This window comes from Choloepus didactylus, chromosome 8 (assembly GCF_015220235.1).
Source record: "Choloepus didactylus isolate mChoDid1 chromosome 8, mChoDid1.pri, whole genome shotgun sequence".
Classification (NCBI taxonomy): domain Eukaryota; kingdom Metazoa; phylum Chordata; class Mammalia; order Pilosa; family Megalonychidae; genus Choloepus; species Choloepus didactylus.
The window spans coordinates 100,866,443-100,884,524 of record NC_051314.1 but is presented as its reverse complement, the minus strand read 5'-3'; the positions used below and the strand labels follow the sequence as shown (position 1 = coordinate 100,884,524).

At 38.2% G+C, this 18,082-nt stretch overlaps 1 protein-coding gene and 1 pseudogene across 5 annotated transcripts in view; one reads left to right on the top strand and one right to left on the bottom strand.

The window, feature by feature from the left end:
* Positions 1 to 18,082, top strand: part of BICD1 (BICD cargo adaptor 1) — a 311,166-nt gene that overhangs the window by 73,522 nt on the left and 219,562 nt on the right. The gene's annotated exons all lie outside the window — the stretch shown is intronic.
* On the bottom strand, positions 7,305 to 17,626 carry LOC119541584 (annotated as a pseudogene).

Below are 18,082 nucleotides of genomic sequence, written 5' to 3'. Positions count from 1 at the left end.
TGTATGGGAACATTACTGACTTTGTGCATTAATTTTGTATCCTGCCACTTTGCTGAATTTATTAGTTCAAGTAGCTGTGTAAGTTTCTCAGGATTTTCCAAATATATGATGATACCACCTGCAAATAATGACAGTTTTACTTCTTCCTTTCCATTTGGTTGCCATTTATTTCTTTGTCTTGCCAGATTGCTCTGGCTAGAATTTCTAGCACAATGTTGAATAACAGTGGTGACGGTGGGTATCCTTGTCTCATTCCTGATCTTAGGGGGAAGGCTTTCAGTCTCGCACCATTGAGTTCTATGCTGGCTGTGGGTTTTTCTTATATGCCCTTTATCATGTTGAGGAAGTTTTCTTCAATTCTTACCTTTTGAAGTGATTTTGCCAAAAAAGGATGCTGAATTTTGTTGAATGCTTTCTTGGCATCTATTGAGGTGATCATTTGATTTTTCCTTTTGGTTTAGTTAATGTGTTTTATTACATTGATTGATTTTCTTATGTTGAACCACCCTTGCATGCCTGGGATGAACCCAGCTTGGTTGTGGTGTATGATTCTTTAAATGTGTCTTTGGATTAGATTTGCTATTATTTTGTTGAGTGTTTTTGAATGTATATTTTTAAGAGATATTGGTCTGTAGTTTTCTTTTCTTGTGGCATCTTTATTCAGCTTTGATATGAGGGTGATATTGGCCTTGAAGAATGAGTTAGGGCATGTTCCTTCCTATTCTTTTTTTTGGAAGAGTTTGGGCAAAATTTGAGTTGAGTCTTCTTGGAATGTTCGGTAGAATTCCCTGTGAAACCATCTGGTTCTAGGCTTCTCTTTGTTGGGAGGCTTTTGATGACTGATTCAATCTCTTTACTAGTAATTGGCCTGCTGAGATCTTCTATTTCTTGAGTCAGTGTAGGTAGTTTGCATGTTTCTAAGAATTTGTCCATTTCATCTACGTTATCTATTTTATTGGCGTATAGTTGTTCATAGTATCCACTTATTGTCTTTTTTATTTCTGTGAGGTCAGTAGTAATGTCCCCTTTTTCATTTCTGATTTTCGTTATCTATATCCTTTCTCTTTTTTTCTTTGTCAGTCTAGCTGAAGTTTTGTCAATTTTGTTGAACTTTTTAGAGAACCAACTTTTGGTTTTGTTGATGATTTCTATTTTTTTCTTTTTGTTTTCTATTTCATTTATCTCTGCTCTAATCTTTGTTATTTCTTTTACATGCTTTAGGTTTAGTTTGCTTTTCTTTTTCTAGTTCTTTTGAGGTTTGGTCTGTGATTTGAAGTCTTTCTTATTTTTAATGAAGCATTTAGAGCTATAAATTTGCTCTCAGCACTGCCTTTGGTGCATCCCGTAAGTTTTGGTATGTTGTATTTTCATTTTCATTAGTGTCAAGGTATTTTCTAATTTCATTGTGATCTCCTCTTTAACCCATTGGTTGTTTAGGAATATGTTATAGAATTTCCACATATTTGTGAGTTTTCCCTATCTACCTCTGTTATTGATTTCTAGCTTCATTCCACTGTGGTCAGAAAATACATATTGTATGATTGCAGTATTTTTTAATTTATTGAGCCTTGTTTTGTGATCCAACATATGGTCCATACTGGAGAATGATTCATGTGCACTTGAGAAGAATGTGTATTCTGTTTTCATTGGGTGCATTGTTCTATATGTGTCCGTTAGGTATCGTTTATCATTTGGATCCTGTACTTCCTTATTGATCTTCTGACTAGATGTTCTATCCATTTTTGAAAGTGGTGTGTTAAAATCTACTACTATTAATGTAAAACTTCATTTTCTCCCTTCATATCTGTCAGTATTTGCTTCATGTATTTTGGGGCTCTGCTGTTAGGTGCATATATATTTATAATTGTTATATCTTCCTGTTGAATTGTCCCTTTATCAATATGTAATGACCATCTTTGTCCCGCTTAACCATTTTTGACTTAGTCTGTTTTGTTCTATATTAATATAGCCAGCCCAGTCTCTTTTGGTTGCTACTTGTATGGTATATTTTTTACTACTCTTTTACCATCACCTACTTGTGTCTTTGACTTCAAGGTGAGTCTCTTACAGATAGCATATGGTTGGGCTAATTTTTTTTTTCCATTTTGCTAATCTCTGTCTTTTGACTGAAGATTTTAATTCATCTGCATTTAACATCACTACTGATAGTACAGTTCTTTCTCCTGCTATTTTGCTCTTTCACCTTTGTAAGTCTTATACCTTCTAATATGTTTTTTTGTCCCTCACTTCCATTAAAGCCTATGTTTATGTTTATTTGCTTTTTTTTTTTCCATTTGTACCATATGGAGTGTTTGCTGGTTTGGAGCTGTTATGTACTCCAGAAAATGTATGTGCTTTTAATCCAATCTTGTGAATGCAGACCTCTTGTGGGTGGGACCTTTTGATTATGTTGTTTCAATTGAGATGTGACCCAGCCCACTCAAGGTGGGTCTTAATCCTTTAGGGAGTCCTTTATGAGAGGATAAAAGGCAGACATTTGGAGACAGCTTAGAGAATGAAAGCCTAGAGAAGAAGGACCCATAGGAGCTGAGAGAGAGAGAGAGAGAGAGAGAGCGCCATTGAAACCAGAACCTAGGAGAAAAGGAGCAGCAGATATTGCCATGTGCTTTCCCATGTGACAGTGGAACCCCGGATACAAGCAGCCTTTTTTCAGAGAAGATAGCCTCTTGTTGATGCCTTAATTTGGACATTCTCATGGCTTAAGAACTGTAAATTGTAACTTAACAAATCCCCGTTGTAAAAGCCGATCCATTTTTGGTATATTGCATTTTGACAGCTTTAGCAAACTGAAGGAGTGCCTTCTCATTTCTATCTGGATGTATATTTCATCTGTTTTCCTTGTGGTTACCATGGGGTGAAAATTTAACCACCTAAATATATAACAATTATGTTTGGTTTGATACCAACTTAACTTCAAAAGCATGCACATATACTTTTCCAATATCCTTCTATCCTCCCATCCTTTTTTCCTACTTTTTGCCACTTACATCTTTGTACATTGTATGTTCCAAAGCCATACATTTATCATTACTTTTTTATGCATTTGCATTTTAGCCCATATATGAAGTAAGAAGTGGAGTTACATACCAAACAATACAATACTGCATTTATAATTACCCAAATGGTTACCTTTACTGCAGATCTTTATTTCTTTATGCTACTTTGAACCACTGTTTTGTGTCCTTTCATTTCATTCTGAAGAGCTCTCTTTGGCATTGCTTATAGGGCAGTTCTAGTGGTAGTGTACTTCCTCAGCCTTTTTTTTTTTGAATTTGAGAATGTCTTAATCTCTCCCTCATTTTTGAAAGAGTGTCTTGCCTGATATAAAATTCTTGGCTGGCATTGTTTTCCTTGAGCACTCTAAGTATTTCAACCCACTGCCTTCTTGCCTCCGTGGTTTCTGATGGGAATACGGGGCTCAATTTTATTGGGTTTTCCTTGTATGTAACATGCTGCTTTTCTCTTGCAGCTTTCAGATCTCCCTGCTTTTTATATTTGATAGTACATGGTGTGGTGTTTTTTCTATACATTTATCCTTTTTGATGTTCTCTGAGCTTCTTGGATGTACATATTCATGTCTTTTGCTAAGTTTGGGAAGTTCTCTGTCATCATTTCTTTGACTATTCCTTCTGCCCCTTTTTTTTCTCTTTCTTCTCCTTCTGGGACTCCCATAATACATGTATTGGTTTGCTTGATGGTGTCCCATAGCTGTATTAGGCTACTTTCACTTCTAATATTTCTTTTTTCTTTCTGCTCCTCAGCCTGACTCATTGCAAGTGTCCTGTCTTCAGGTTCACTGTTCTTTCTTTTGCCAGCTCCATTGTGCTCTTAAAACCCTCCTGGGCATTTTCATTTCAGTTATTGTGGTCTTCAACTCTAGTAGTTCTGTTTGGTTCCTTTTTAAAATTTTTCTTTATTCTATCTTTATTTCTGTCTCTATTCTATATCATATTTTTCATTCATTGTTTTCCTGATATCCTATAGTAATTTCTCTGTACTTTCCTTCATCTCCTTAAGCATTTTTAAGATCATTTTTTTAAAAGGACTTTTTGGTATTTCCACATTCTCATCTTCTTTGTTGATGTTTTCTCTATTTTTATCCTCTTTGTTTAGGTGGGCCATCATTTCATGTTTCTTTCTTTGTCTTCTGTTATTGCACACTATACATTTAATATTTTAAAATTTAACTCTGGGATTTACTCCCTGGGATGTCTATTTCCTGGTTTTGTATCCAGCTGATGCTAAGACAGAAGTTTTTTTTGAGCTTCAGCTCTCCTATTAGGAAGGTCTGCCCCGGCAGATGCCTTGTGCAGGGTTTATTCTTTCTTTCTGGACCTCTATCTTGTCCCGGGCTTTTGGTCGATAGTTGTTTTGGAGTTCTCCTGTTTACAGGAGTTTGGTTGTCCTTTCTGTTTCCCAAGGGACAAACCTCCCTCTCTCCCAGATTGTTTTTTTTTTGTTTGTTTGTTTTTTTTTAAACTAGCAGAACATCACATATGTTTATTTCAGATGTAACAGCAATGTTAAAATTGACAAGTATAATTCTTAACTACACCAAGTCAGCTTAGCCATTTAAGTATTTTTAAAGTTATTCCCTTCAGAAAACTAAGGGAGCTTTTCTTTCCCACCACCACACACAAAGATTTCCCAATAGTTTTATTTTTGGAGGACTTTCAATTGATCAGTAAACTGCTTTGGGGGATATTTCAGAACTTTCTTACCCAAATGAAAACTAATCTGGACAAATTATATATTGCATAGATTTACCTGCAGATTCTCTTCTTTAGAATCTAAATCAATTACCATACAGTATAATTTTTACCTATTCATCCCACAGTAAAAACTGTGTCCTGAAAAATATGGACACATTCTGTGATCCTCCAGTTAATAGTATTATTTATTGTATTACCTCCAATAAGATAATTTTTATTATATGTCAAAATTACCAATTCAACATGGGACACTCCTTCAGTCTACTGATTGACAGGCATATGAATTAGTGTCCAGCTTCTACTTCTTCCTTAAGTGGATGGGATTATTTAATACAAGTTTGATGCAGGACAATTAACCCTTTACAAAGTTTATGATTTAGGTTAAGTTATTGAATAGCATGGAAAAAAGAAACTATAATGACAGGGAGCCTATACACTCAATTCAAAATTAAATTTTTTTTCTCTCCTTAAAAACATTTACTTAATTGTCATGAGACAGCTATTCTGTTTTCAGTAACTACATTTAGAGATACATTAGGACTGATTAGATAGTCCAGGAAAAATAGTTATAGAAATAGTGGCAGTGTCATCTCAGAAAATTCACTTACATATCAAAATCTATTTGGATATCTGAAATTTGCAAAGAGAGTGAATTCTTCACACTAATGCCTTCTGTAACTCAAGCACTCTTCTCTTGGCAAGAGGAAGCTGAAGCTTATCTATGAAGGTTAAAGGTGCTTAAAATGAAACCTTTCTTCTAAGCTTAGATTTGGACTGCTTAAAGAAACTGATGTTCAAGAAACAGTGTGGTCTTTGTAGATTTTTACTATTTAAAATTAGAACCCTGTATGTTTATTCATCATTACCTTCCTTTTCTGTATTATTCTTGGCACTCAATAAGATTGTTCAAGTCTATTATACTTTCACATTTCTCAAATAAGAATTTAGGATTATAAAATGTGCACAAGCATTTTGTAAATAGTGTATTTGGAGAGATGACACTTTCAACCCAGAATTTTACATAAGAAGATAAACATTATGAATCAACCTTCCTTTTAAAGTCAAGCGAGAGAAAACTCAAGCCCTGTGCAGTTTTAAAATCTAATGGGACATTGTAATGGACCATCAGTATTGGCAGTCTAAAAAATTTTAAATATTGGAGATGGGACTATGGGAGGAAAAGGTGAAAATTTCAGATGTTTTCCATCTTTCAAAAATTGATCAACATCAAAGCCACTTGTCTACATGCAAAAAAATATTCTGGCATAACTCAGTTCTGTCTGTAGAGAAGGTCACAGCGACATGTGCATTATTAACACTTCTAGACTTCTACTTTTCCAAGAATAGAAGCAATATGTTTAACAATTCCACTCTTCCCCAAGTCCTTAAACTCAACATTGTAGGCACAGAGTGTAATCAAATCTGGGATTTTCTCCAACAGGTAAACAATAGCACAGCTATGTTCTCAGAAATATTGCCTAGATAGTCTTTCCTATTTAATCAAACACTCAGTGGCCACAGGTTTAACAGCCTGCATTAGCTGACATCAAATGCATTTTTTGTGTACTAAACTTCCTTCTAAGTACTTTTTAATATGTCCAAGAGAAAACACTTGCTTCAGGTTTAATTAGGGGTCTTGACCTATAAGGACATAAACTCCATTTTTAACCATGTTGACTAAAACTACTACTGGGTTCACTGAAGAAAAAGGACAGGAGAAAAAAAGTAAATCACAACAAACCTCTTTAGGTCAGTTAAAGGCCGTATCTCTAGCTGGGACATTAAATTGATCTCACCAGCCCACACTCTAACAGTTAATGCCACTAGTAACAATCAACAGCAGGAAAAACAGACTTGCTCACAACCATCCCACTCATTAGCAAAAAGCAGTTTAACTCAAATACTGGGATTGAAGTATAAACACTACCTAACCAACTGCCCCATCTACCTCAACCACCAGCAAGGAAGAGAGGAAATAACTGCTTAAAAAAACGACATCGAAAGCTTAAGTATTTCTTGCAAGGATAATAATGGTCCAGCCCCTGAGATAGTGCTCAGATGGAGTAAAGGTAGAGAGAAGGCAGTGTTTAGGGATTAGTGTCCTACAAATAGTCTCTAAAAACTCCAAAGTACCACAAGCACACTAACTTGTCTATGAATTAGAGAACAAGATAATGCTGCTGCTGCTTTTTGTCTTTTGAAATATACAATATTTTGTAGGTCCTGCCCTTCAATGTGAAAGCAGGACATTTTTAAAAATTAGCTTAAAATTTTGAAATTATTTGACACCCCAATTTTTGGGACCATATATCGTAACTGTGAAATTAGCATACCTATACCTTCTCCTTCCTTCAGTGAAACCACCTCACAAAAGTCAGAAAACTCAAACAATCCAAACATAATTAATGTTTAAAGTCTTTGAAGGTATTAAAACTTTTAGAGAAAAAGGAAGGAGAGAAGAAAGAGAAACAAGAATGGGGGGGTAGCTTTAAAAGAAAGAAGGGGAAAAATCAGTGGGCCTCCCTTTTATTTGGTGACAAGCAAGTGCAAGAAAGTTCATCTGTAACTTGTTCAGTTGTCTGTGTTATGCATATCTGCATTCTGGCCAGAAGGGACTTTGAGGTTTTTCTGCAACACATGAGCCTCTGTGGGCTCTATCCTCATAATAGTTCTTCTTTGTCTCAATCATTTCAAAGCCAAACTTCCTGTAGAAGTCAATTGCCAACTCATTGCTTATCTGGACATGCAGATAGATGTCAAAAGTGCCATATGTTTTATAGATGTTTAAGACGTGATTTTAACATTTTAGCTCCTATTCCTAGCCTTCGGTAAGGTGCCAGACATCTTAGTGTAAAGATGTAAAGTCTTTTGATTCTCTGAATGAGCCACCCTACAGCTCACCGCACCTACTGCAGTATCATTGAAATAGGCAAGTTTTCCTGGTTTGCCAACCTCTAATACATACTTGTAGAACTTATTGTAGTTGACTGGAAAGATGACTTGGTTTAATCTCTTCAACTGTTTAATGTGTGGTGTCACATCTCCCAGCTCGATCCTGTCATCTTCCCTGTCTGCTGAGTCTGTCGTTACCCCCGATATCAATGCCGCCACCGCCGCCCTGTGCTCTTTGCACCCTGAGTTCAGTCCGCTCAACCCCACAAGCCAGTCTCCTAGCCTGGGGCAGGTTGCTGAGCGGGTGACTGAGACCGTGAGTCAGGCGTGGCCCTGTGCCTGCGGAGGGGGCGGGGATGTCTCCCGCGGCCCCGTTGGTGCCGCTTCTCCACACTTGCACATGGGGCGCTCTGCTGCAGCTCACTGCTGCTGCTGCTGCCTCCCCTGCCAGCTGGACCCGTCCCCCAGATGCTTTATGGTGGTAGGCCTTTGTCTTAGACTGTCCACGTCTGTAGTTTTTTATGCTCCTTTCATTGTCTCTGTGTCGGTTTGAATATATTATGTCCCCCCAAAAGCCGTATTCTTTTATGCAATCTTGTGGGGGCAGATGGATTAGTCTGTTGATTAGGGCGGAACCTCTGATTGTATTATTTCCGTGGAGGTGTGGACCTTGCCCATTCAGGGTGGGTCTTAATTAGATCACAGGAGTCCTTTAAAGAGAACTCACACAGAGAGCAGGAGGACAAAACACCCAAGAGAAGCTGAGACATTTTGGATATGGCTGTTGAAAACTGATACTTGGAGATGCTTGGAGATGCAGACAGGACATTTGGAGATGCTAAAAGATGAAGCCCAGAGTTTGTCCTGGAGAAGCTAAGAGAAGACCCCAGATGCTTAGAAGAAATGTCTGGGAGAAAGAAGCAAGGACGCAGAGGAGCTAAAAGAGGTGAATTGAAACAGACGCCCGGAGACATTTTGGAGAAAGTCATTTTGAAACCAGAACCTGGGAGGAAAGGATCAGCAGGTACCAGCCACGCGCCTTCCTAGCTCGCAGAGGTGTTCCAGATGCCGTCAGCCTTTCCTCATTGAAGATATCCTCTTGTTGATGCCTTAGTTTGAACACTTTTATGGCCTTAGGACTGTAAATCTGTAACCTAATTAATCCCCTTTATAAAAGCCAGTCCATTTCTGGTATTTTGCATAAGGGCAGCATTAGTTAGCAAACTGGAACAGTCTCTTACTGCTTTTGCCTAGAGGGTAAATTCTGGGTGGCTGGTCACCCTGGGGTGTGTGTGTGTGTGTGTGTGTGTGTGTGCTTTCCGAATTTGGTCTTTCCCAGCTAAAACAGTGCAGGGGCCCATGAAGGGGCTTCCAAAGGAAGCGTGACAAAAACTTCTCCCACAGCTCCCTGAAGCTGAGCTTTCCTGGGTTGTGTAGCAAATGCAGCCGTCCCCCACAGCCCTGAGGAAGTCCTGTGTCCTTAAATCTCCACCATCTCCACCCTGCCAGGGAGGGTTGAAACAATGCCTGCTGCTGCTTTTGTCCAGGATGGATAGGAACAATAGCTGCCCTCAAAAGCCGTGTTCGGTGATTGGCTGTGCACACCCTTGTTCTTAGGGAAGAGGATTTTTATGTCCCTTGCTGTAACCAATAGCTAACTAGAGGCTGGACCCCGCGGTGGCCTGCTGTGAGCCTGGGTTTTGGGCACCGCTAGCCACTGAGCAGTGTGCAATTTATAGTTTTTTACCGTAACTTATCAGTCTCTTCCTCCTGCTATTCTCTGGATACTATATTGTGTTCTTCTGGCATCTGGAATTTCAACATAGTTGTTTCAGACAGTTTCTGCCTGTTTAATAGTTGTTTTAGTGGAAGGAGTGAGTCCTTGAGCTCTCTCCTCTCTGTTCTGCCATCTTCGCCGGAAGTCTGACCATTAATTATTGAGCACCTTGCTATGTGCTGAAGGTTGAGGGTGCTAATATAGTTAAGAGGTTGAGATGTGGGCTTTGGAATAAAAATGCCTATGTTTAGATCCTGGCAGCCCCACTTAGTAGCTATATAACCGTGAGGAAAGTACTTAACTTTCCTTTGTTTCTGTTTCCAGATGCAAAATGAAAATGAAAATAATATCCATGTGTAAAAGTTATTTTAAGAACTAAATAAGTTAATGTGGAAAGAACACCCTTGACACATAGCAAGCACCCAGTAAATACTAGCTATTCTTCAAACTCTGAAGTTGTCAGACTTGGTGCCTGCCTCCCAGAGTTCATGGTTGAATGCATGTAGAGAAGTCCATGCCCTTTATTTATGCATAGTCTTCTGCTTCTCCTGAATGGCTCTGTTTCCTTCTCTGTGTGTCCTTTTCACTGGTGCTGAGCTTTGTCATAGCCTTTGCTGTGTTGCTGCAATGTCAGCATTTTATTCCCACTTCTCCATCCCCACTGGTGTTTGAGCCCTTCAGAGGCAGGAACTGTATTCTTGGACTTTGTTTTCTTAGCGCCTTGCATAATGCTTGCCACTCTTGATTAGGAATGCTTAAGAAATGTTTGTTGAGTGAATGAATGAAAGAATGAATGAATGGGACCAATAATTTAGTCCCATATGTTTGGCTTACCAATTTTCTAGCACACCGACTAGTGATTAGATATATATTTTTTGAGAGACTGGGTAGGGAGAGTAAGGGAGATAGAAATTCCTAGTCAGGCATACTGACTTTTTACTATGGGACTACTGGTAGGCTGCCAGAGAGGGAAGAGAGAGGAACTATAAAAAGAATAATGGTCTGGGGCTATTTAATGTAGACACAATAACACTACACGTCCCAAGAGGCCTCATAGGTATCACTGTACAATCATCAGTACAGTAACAAAGGGTAGACTTTGTCATCCCTGATCTGTTCAGCTGCAGCTGTTACACTACTGTCCTTCACCCGCTAAAGGAGCACTAACCACTTGATCCCAAAAGCCAGTCCTGGCAGGGAGTGTTCAGGGAGAATCAGCTCGCCAGCAGGTGGGATTCTGGAATTGCCTTGCTGCCAAAGGCCTAGGATTTCTTGTGTCTAAATCAATACTGAGTATTTATGTCCCTAAGCCAAAGTCCCTGAATTAACCATCCCCTTGGGACTGGGGCTCTGGCTGGAACCCAGCCTGTCGCCTGGTGCCTTGACCTTCGTCCCAGCTTATCTTGCCATCCCGCTTCCTGGACAGGGAATAGAGAAATTAAATTTCTAGTTGTGGTTTGGGTTCTCCTTCTGAAACAGCACTGCCCTCTCTGTACACTGAACTTTCCTTTTCAAGGAAAGGCTTGGGGCATGACAGGCTGAGGTTTGAATCCAGGCCCCACCACTTCCTAGTGTGCCTCTCTGGGCAACTGTTTAACTCTCCGAGCCTCAGATTCTTACCCACAAAATGGGATAATAATGTCCACCTTGCAGGGTTGTTTGAGATTAGATAACTAGGTAAGGCACCTGACATATACTTATGTGGTTAATCTGGCACATACTTGATATTCAACAAATGGTATCACTCACTGCCATTCCCACCTACTGGATTAGCTCACTCCGAAAAATTAGGTGGGGAGTGAGTCTTTTACTACCAAGTCTGGGTAGTAAGAGCTAGTTGACTCAAATTAGTTTTCATTCTGATAGTCTGGGATGAAAATCTGAATCATCATGAAATACAGTGGTGCTGTTTCAGTTGCTTTTCTGTTTCATTTTCATTCATTCATGCAACAGTTGAAGGTTTGTTATATACAAGGTGCTGAGGTGGGTAGGCATTCCTGTTTGCTAATGGTAAAACCTATTTTTTATAATTAAGTTTCAGCTATCATATGCATACATATTAATTCACTGATTTTTCCCTTATATAGTTAAAAATTAAATGGAGGTAGATAACATTTCAGTTGTACTTAATCTCTAAATTTCTTTTATTTACAAAAACATTTTTAAAGACTAGGTTAGGTCTATGACTTTAAGGGTGGTATCTTTATCTTCTGTCTGGAAGCCTTAATGACACGATAGTACCCAATACTACCTATAATTTGTTCAGATCCAGAGAGAAAAATGATTTGTTGTCATTATATCTTCAGACACAGCTACATCCAATCTTTCACATGACTTACTGAGCCTCCTCCCCACCATGGTAACAGATAAGAGCCTGAAAACACCCACTGCCAAATCATTACCCATCATAAGGCTGAGGGGTGATCCTTCCAAGCTGAAAGATAGCTTGCTATGTAACAAATGAGAAGGAGCTGACACTAGAAAGAACATTAGTGGAATCAATATTATTCAGCCAGAGACACAGACTCCATTAACAGTATATCAGTATGACCAATTATTTTCCACAGCACTGACATCATGATTGTATTTTTTTTTTCTATCTTGAGGAGAGAATAGTCTTGCTTACCGTAATCATTGATTGTAGCCGTTGCCAGTAGAACATCTTGGAAGTTTTGCGTTGTCATCATTTCTGGTTTTAACTTGTCTTTATTTGATATCTTAACTCCTGATTGTAACTTACCTTGATTTGAAGGTTAAGATTGATAAACCAAATTGAACATTCAGGAAGTTATTGTGAATTCTAGAAATTCCTAATGGTATTCCCTGCCCAAGGAATAAGATAAAAGGAAAGCCTAAGGCAGAGAACTTTAAGAGTGATCTGATTTTGTAAATATTTATTTATTTCTATAATTATTTAGTTAATTTCTGATCTTCCAACTGGACTGTAAGTTCCCTAAGTGCAGGGATGTGAATTTTTGCTTGTCATTGTATTTCCTTCACTTAGTACTATAGAGGGCCTGGCACATAGAAGGCACTGGTAAATATTTTTTTGAATGAATTTGTTTGTAACTTTTCATGAATTTTAGTTCAGTGTTCCCATATTGGGATGCTGCCACTACAGATTGTCAGCTTCAGGCTACAGGCTAGTGCCACAGTAAAAAAGCCCCCACAGTCAGAAACGGCAACTGCTGCTATTCATTCCAGAGCCATGCCATGCCTGCTGTAATATGCACCAGCAAAACAGATGCCCTTTATCATACCTTTCAACACCAAGGAATTGGGAATATAGACGCAGCGACCTCTGCTAGCACTGTCACAGGAAAGAAAATACCTCTATGACCATGCTTAATGGCAGAAACAGCCAACACCTCAGTCTCACTTGCCCTTTTTAAATTCACACAAGTGCACCTGATTGGTGGGCCCTAAATCACACTCATCAACTCAACTGTAAGGAAGTCTGGAAAATGCAGTTTCTAATATTCCACTCTGCTGGAAAGAAGGCTCTTTATAAAGCCCCCCCTCCCCAAATAGACATGTATAGGGTAGTGGTTAGATTATGGGCTCTAGAATCATGCTATTCAAAGTCAAATCCTCTTTCACATCTATGTGCCCCAGTATCCAAATCTGTTAAATGGCATAATCTTTTTTCAAAATATTAATTTGAGGAATAAATGAGAAAAAAGAATATGTTTTTAAAAAGTTATGTTTAGCACAGTGCTGGCTTATGGTAACTGATCAATAACTTTTAGTTGTAATTCTAATGCTTATTCTTCAAATTTTTGTTTCCTAATAGAAAATGGTGATTCTACAATTAAAAAATAAAATTTGAATTTCCTAGTTTCTGATTTCAGCATTTAGTTGGAAAAGAATAGTTTGAGGTTTCTTGGACCTTTCTTGCAAATAAAGTAGAGTTATAAGCCATGCAGGGATCTTGGATCTTGAAGATTGTTCCAATATATCTGCCTTCTTTTTATTAGCACCACACCTAAGCAACTCAAAATTTAAATTGACTTCTATTAAAATACATTTTCAGATAAAAGTGTAACAAATCTCATTCTTTAATTCTTCCTGTGTCCTTCTCATTCATTCATGCAACTATTGAGAGTTTATTATGTACGAAGTAGTGAGGTGGGTAGTATGCCAGTTTGAATGTAATATGTCACCCAAAACGCCATTATCTTTGATGCAATCTTATGTGGGCAGACGTATTAGTGTTAATTAGATTGTAATTCTTTGATTGAGTGTTTCCATGGAGATGTGATAACTCTGTAAGTGATAACTATGATTAGATAATTTCCATGGAGGCTTGGCCCCACCCATTCAGCATGGGCCTTGAAGTTCACTGGAGTATCATGTAAGCTCAGACAGAAGGAGCGAGCTTGCTACAGCCAAGAGGGACACTTGGAAGAAAACATAGGAGCTGAGAGAGGAGCCACAGTTGAGAGACACATTTTGAAGATAGCCTTTGGAAGCTGACTGACATTTTGGAGAATGCCATTTTGAAACACAAGGTGGGAGCAAGCAGACACCAGCCATATGCCTCCCCAGCTGACAGAGGTTTTCCAGATGCCATTGGCCATCACCCAGTGAAGGTACCTGATTGTTGATGTGTTACCTTGGACACTTTATGGCCTTAAGACTGTAACTGTGTAACCAAATAAACCCCATTTTATAAAAGCCAGTCCATTTCTGGTGTTTTGCATTCTGGCAGCATTAGCAAACTAGAACAGTAGGCATTCCTGTTTAATTTGAATTATATAATTTCTTTTTCCTTTAATAATATTTTTGTTATAAGATTAATACATATTCATTGTGGATAATTTCAAAATAAAGTATATAGAGAATAACATTATCTTACCATACTAGGCAGAGATAATTGTTGGCAACAAAGTTATATTTTCCTCTAGGTTTTCCCTCGCATATTTATACTTTTTGAAAAGATAATATGTATTTGGTTTGGTATCCTGCTTGTTCACTCAAGGCTATATTATGAGCAAGTTCTCATGTCATTAAATATCCTCAGAAAATATTTTAATGGCTTGATAATACTTCATTATATGAAGTATAGAAATCGCTGTTTCCAGGTTTTCAGTATTATATCTTTTTAATAATATACAAATGTAAAAATTATTTTAATCATTTTAAGTGGACAATTCTTTGACATTAAATACATTGACAGTACTGTGGAACTTTTACCACTGTCTATTTTCAGACTTTTTGTTACCCCAAACAAAAACTCATACCTATTTAGCATTAACTACCCATTCCTCCCTCTTCACACGCCTGGTAACCACTGTTCTGCTTTCTGTCTCTTAGAATTTGCTTCTTCTAAGTAAGAAATCATACAATATTTATTGTAAGAAATCATACAATATTTTTCTTGTATCTGGCTTATTCCACTCAACCTGATGTCTTCTAGGTTCATCCCTGTTGTAGCATAGGCCTGCACTTCACTTCTTTTTAAGGCTGAATAATGTTCCATTGTATGGGTATACCATATTTTGCTTATCTATTCATCTGTTGATGGGATACTTGGGTTGCTTCCACTTTTGGCTATTGTGAATAATTATGTGATGAACATTAGTGTATCAATATCTGTTTGGGTCTCTCCTTTCAGTTCTTTTGGGTATATACCTGGTAGAGGAATTGCCAGGTCTAATGGTAATTTTATGTTTGACTTTGTGAGGAACTGCCAAACCGATTTCCATAGTGGCTGCACCATTTTACATTCCTACCAACAATGTATGAAAGTTCCTATTTTTCCTTAGCCTCCGTAACACTTGTTATTTTTAAAATAGCCATCCTATTGTTATGAAGTGGTATATCATTGTAGTTTTAATTTGTTTTTCTTTAATGGCTGATGATTTTGAGCTTGTTGTTATATACTTATTGGCCATTTGAAATTGTCTTTGGAGAAATGTCTGTTCAAATTCTTGGCCCATTTTAAAAAATCGGTTTGTTTGTCTTTTGTTGTTGAGTTTTAGGAATTCTTTATATGTTTTGGGTATTAAACCCATAACAGATATATGTCCTTAAACTAATAGCAACCTAATTTGACTAGTACCAGTGTAATTTCAATAGCATGCTAACTCTCTACTTCCATATATCCCCAACTTTTCCCCCTGTATATTGTTATTGGCTCACATTACATATTTATACATCATATTCCAATTAACATGGTTTAAAACATTATTTTACACATTTGCCTGTTAAGTCATATGGGGGAGAGGGGGCAGTTACAAACCAAAAGTACAGGAATACAAGAGTACATATTACTTATATAGTTACCTTTACCAATGTTCTTTATTTCTCTTACGGCTTTGAATTAACAATGTGTGTCCTTTTATTTCAGCCTGAAGGACTCCCATTAGCATTTCTTGTGGGGCAGGGCTTCTGGAAATAAACTCTTTCAGCTTTTGTTTGTCTGTCAGTGTCTTAATTTCTCCTTCATTTTTGAAAGATACTTTTGCTGGATATAGAATTCTTGGTTGACAGTTTTTTTTTTTCTTTAAAGACTTTAAATGTGCATCTGGCCTCCATGGTTTCTGATGACAAATTCACTGTTAATCTTATTGGGATTCCTTATGTGTGAGAAGTTGCTTCTTTCTTACTGTTTTAAAAACCCTCTCTTTGTCTCTGAATTTTCACAATTTCACGATAATGTGTTTTGGTGTTCATCTCTTAGAGTTTATCCTACTTGGAGTTCATTTAGCTTCTTGGATGTGTATACTTATTTCTTTCCTAAGATTTGGGAATTTTTCAGCCATTATTTCTTCAAATACTTTCTTTGCCTCTTTTTCTTTCTCTTGTCTTACAACTCCAAGGACACATACGTTGGTATGCTTGATGGTGTCCCACAGGTCCCTCAGGCTCTGCTCATTTGTCTTCATTATTTTTTCTTTTTGTTCCTCACACTGGATAATTTCAATTATCTTGTCTTGAAGTTCCCTGATGTTTTCTTCTGCTTGTTAAAATCTGTTGTTGAATCCATCTAATGAGGTTTTCATTTCAGTTACTGTACTTTGCAACTCCAAAATTTCTATATGGTTCCTTTCTATAATGCCCATCCCTTTATTTTGTTCAGACAATGTTTTAATAATTTCCTTTAGTTCTTTGTATATGGATTCTTTTAGCTTATTGAACATATTTAAGATAGTTGATTTTAAATCTTTGACTAATAGTTCCAGTGTATGAGTGCTCTCAGAGATGGTTTCTGGCAAATTCTTTTTTTCTCCCTATGAATTACTGAGCCATACTTTCCTGTTTCTTTTTGCATTTTGTAATTTTTGGTTGAGAACTGGACATGTTGGCTATTATGTTGTTGTCTTAGTTTGCTAATGCTGCGGAATGCAAAACACCAGAGATGGATTGGCTTTTATAAAAAGGGGGTTTATTTGGCTATACAGTTGCAGTCTTAAGGCCATAAAGTATCCAAAGTAACACATCAGTAATTGGGTACCTTCACTGGAGGATGGCCAATGGCGTCCGGAAAACCTCTGTTAGCTGGGAAGGCACGTGGCTGGCATCTGCTCCAAAGTTCTGGTTTCAAAATGGCTTTCTCCCAGGACATGCCTCTCTAGCAAGCTTGCTCTTCTTCAGAACGTCACTCACAGCTGCACTCCGTTTCCTCTCCTTGAGCCAGCTCATTTATATGGCTCCACTGATCAAGGCCCACCCTGAATGGGTGGGGCCACGCCTCCATGGAAATATCCCATCAGTTATCATCTACAGTTGGGTGGGGTGCATCTCCATGCAAACAACCTAATCCAAACGTTCCAACTTAATCCCCACTATTCTGTCTGCCCCACAAGATTGCATCAAAGAACATGGCTTTTTCTGGGGGACATAATACATTCAAACCGGCACAGTTGTTATAACTGGAAATTTAGTTCTCTTACCCCTCTGGGATTGCTAAATGTTTATTGTTGTTGTTGAGGCCTGGAGCTGTTAATCTGTGACTTTTCCAAACTTTTCTTTCCCAAATGGGGTTTGGAAAGAGAAAAGAGAGAGAGAGAGAGAGAGAAAAAGTAGGTACAGCCTCCTTAAGACTCCTTTGCTACTTTTGTCTGAGGGCTGCCCTTAGAGCCAGCCCCTAGTGATCTGAAGGAGCTGATCAAAATATACCACACAGCCTTGGATTTTGGAGGACTAGGTCCCTGTAGTCCACTCTGGCACCAGAAAGCTGCAACAGGATCTGGGCTGCAGTTCCACTGTTGCCTGCCATGCCGTTGTGGAATGGGGGAGGTAGCTGTTGCATGGAAGGAAAAAAATTACCTATATTTACTGCAATTTACCAGACTCTTTCTCCAGCTCTTCCCTGGATGCTGCACAGTGTTCTTCTAGACTCCAGACATTAAAAACAGTTTATTCAGATAGCTCCTGCCAGTTCAGTAATTGTTTTGGGGAAGGACTGATTCCTGGAGCTTCCTACTCCCCCATCTTCCCAGAGTTTCTCTTCAGTGTTATGTCTTTTGAACTGAATTCTAGCGCTCACCAAATGCTCCATGTGTCCCACCACATTTGCCAGCTTCCTTTTGAGTTCAGTTAGCATCATGAGACTAGTTTTAGCCAAGAACTGTGAACAGGCTTGAGTAGTGTAACTTCTAGAGCAAAGCAATTTAAAACCAGTGTACATCCTCTATCCCTCTCTTCCCCTACCATAATGCACTTGGAGGTGGTA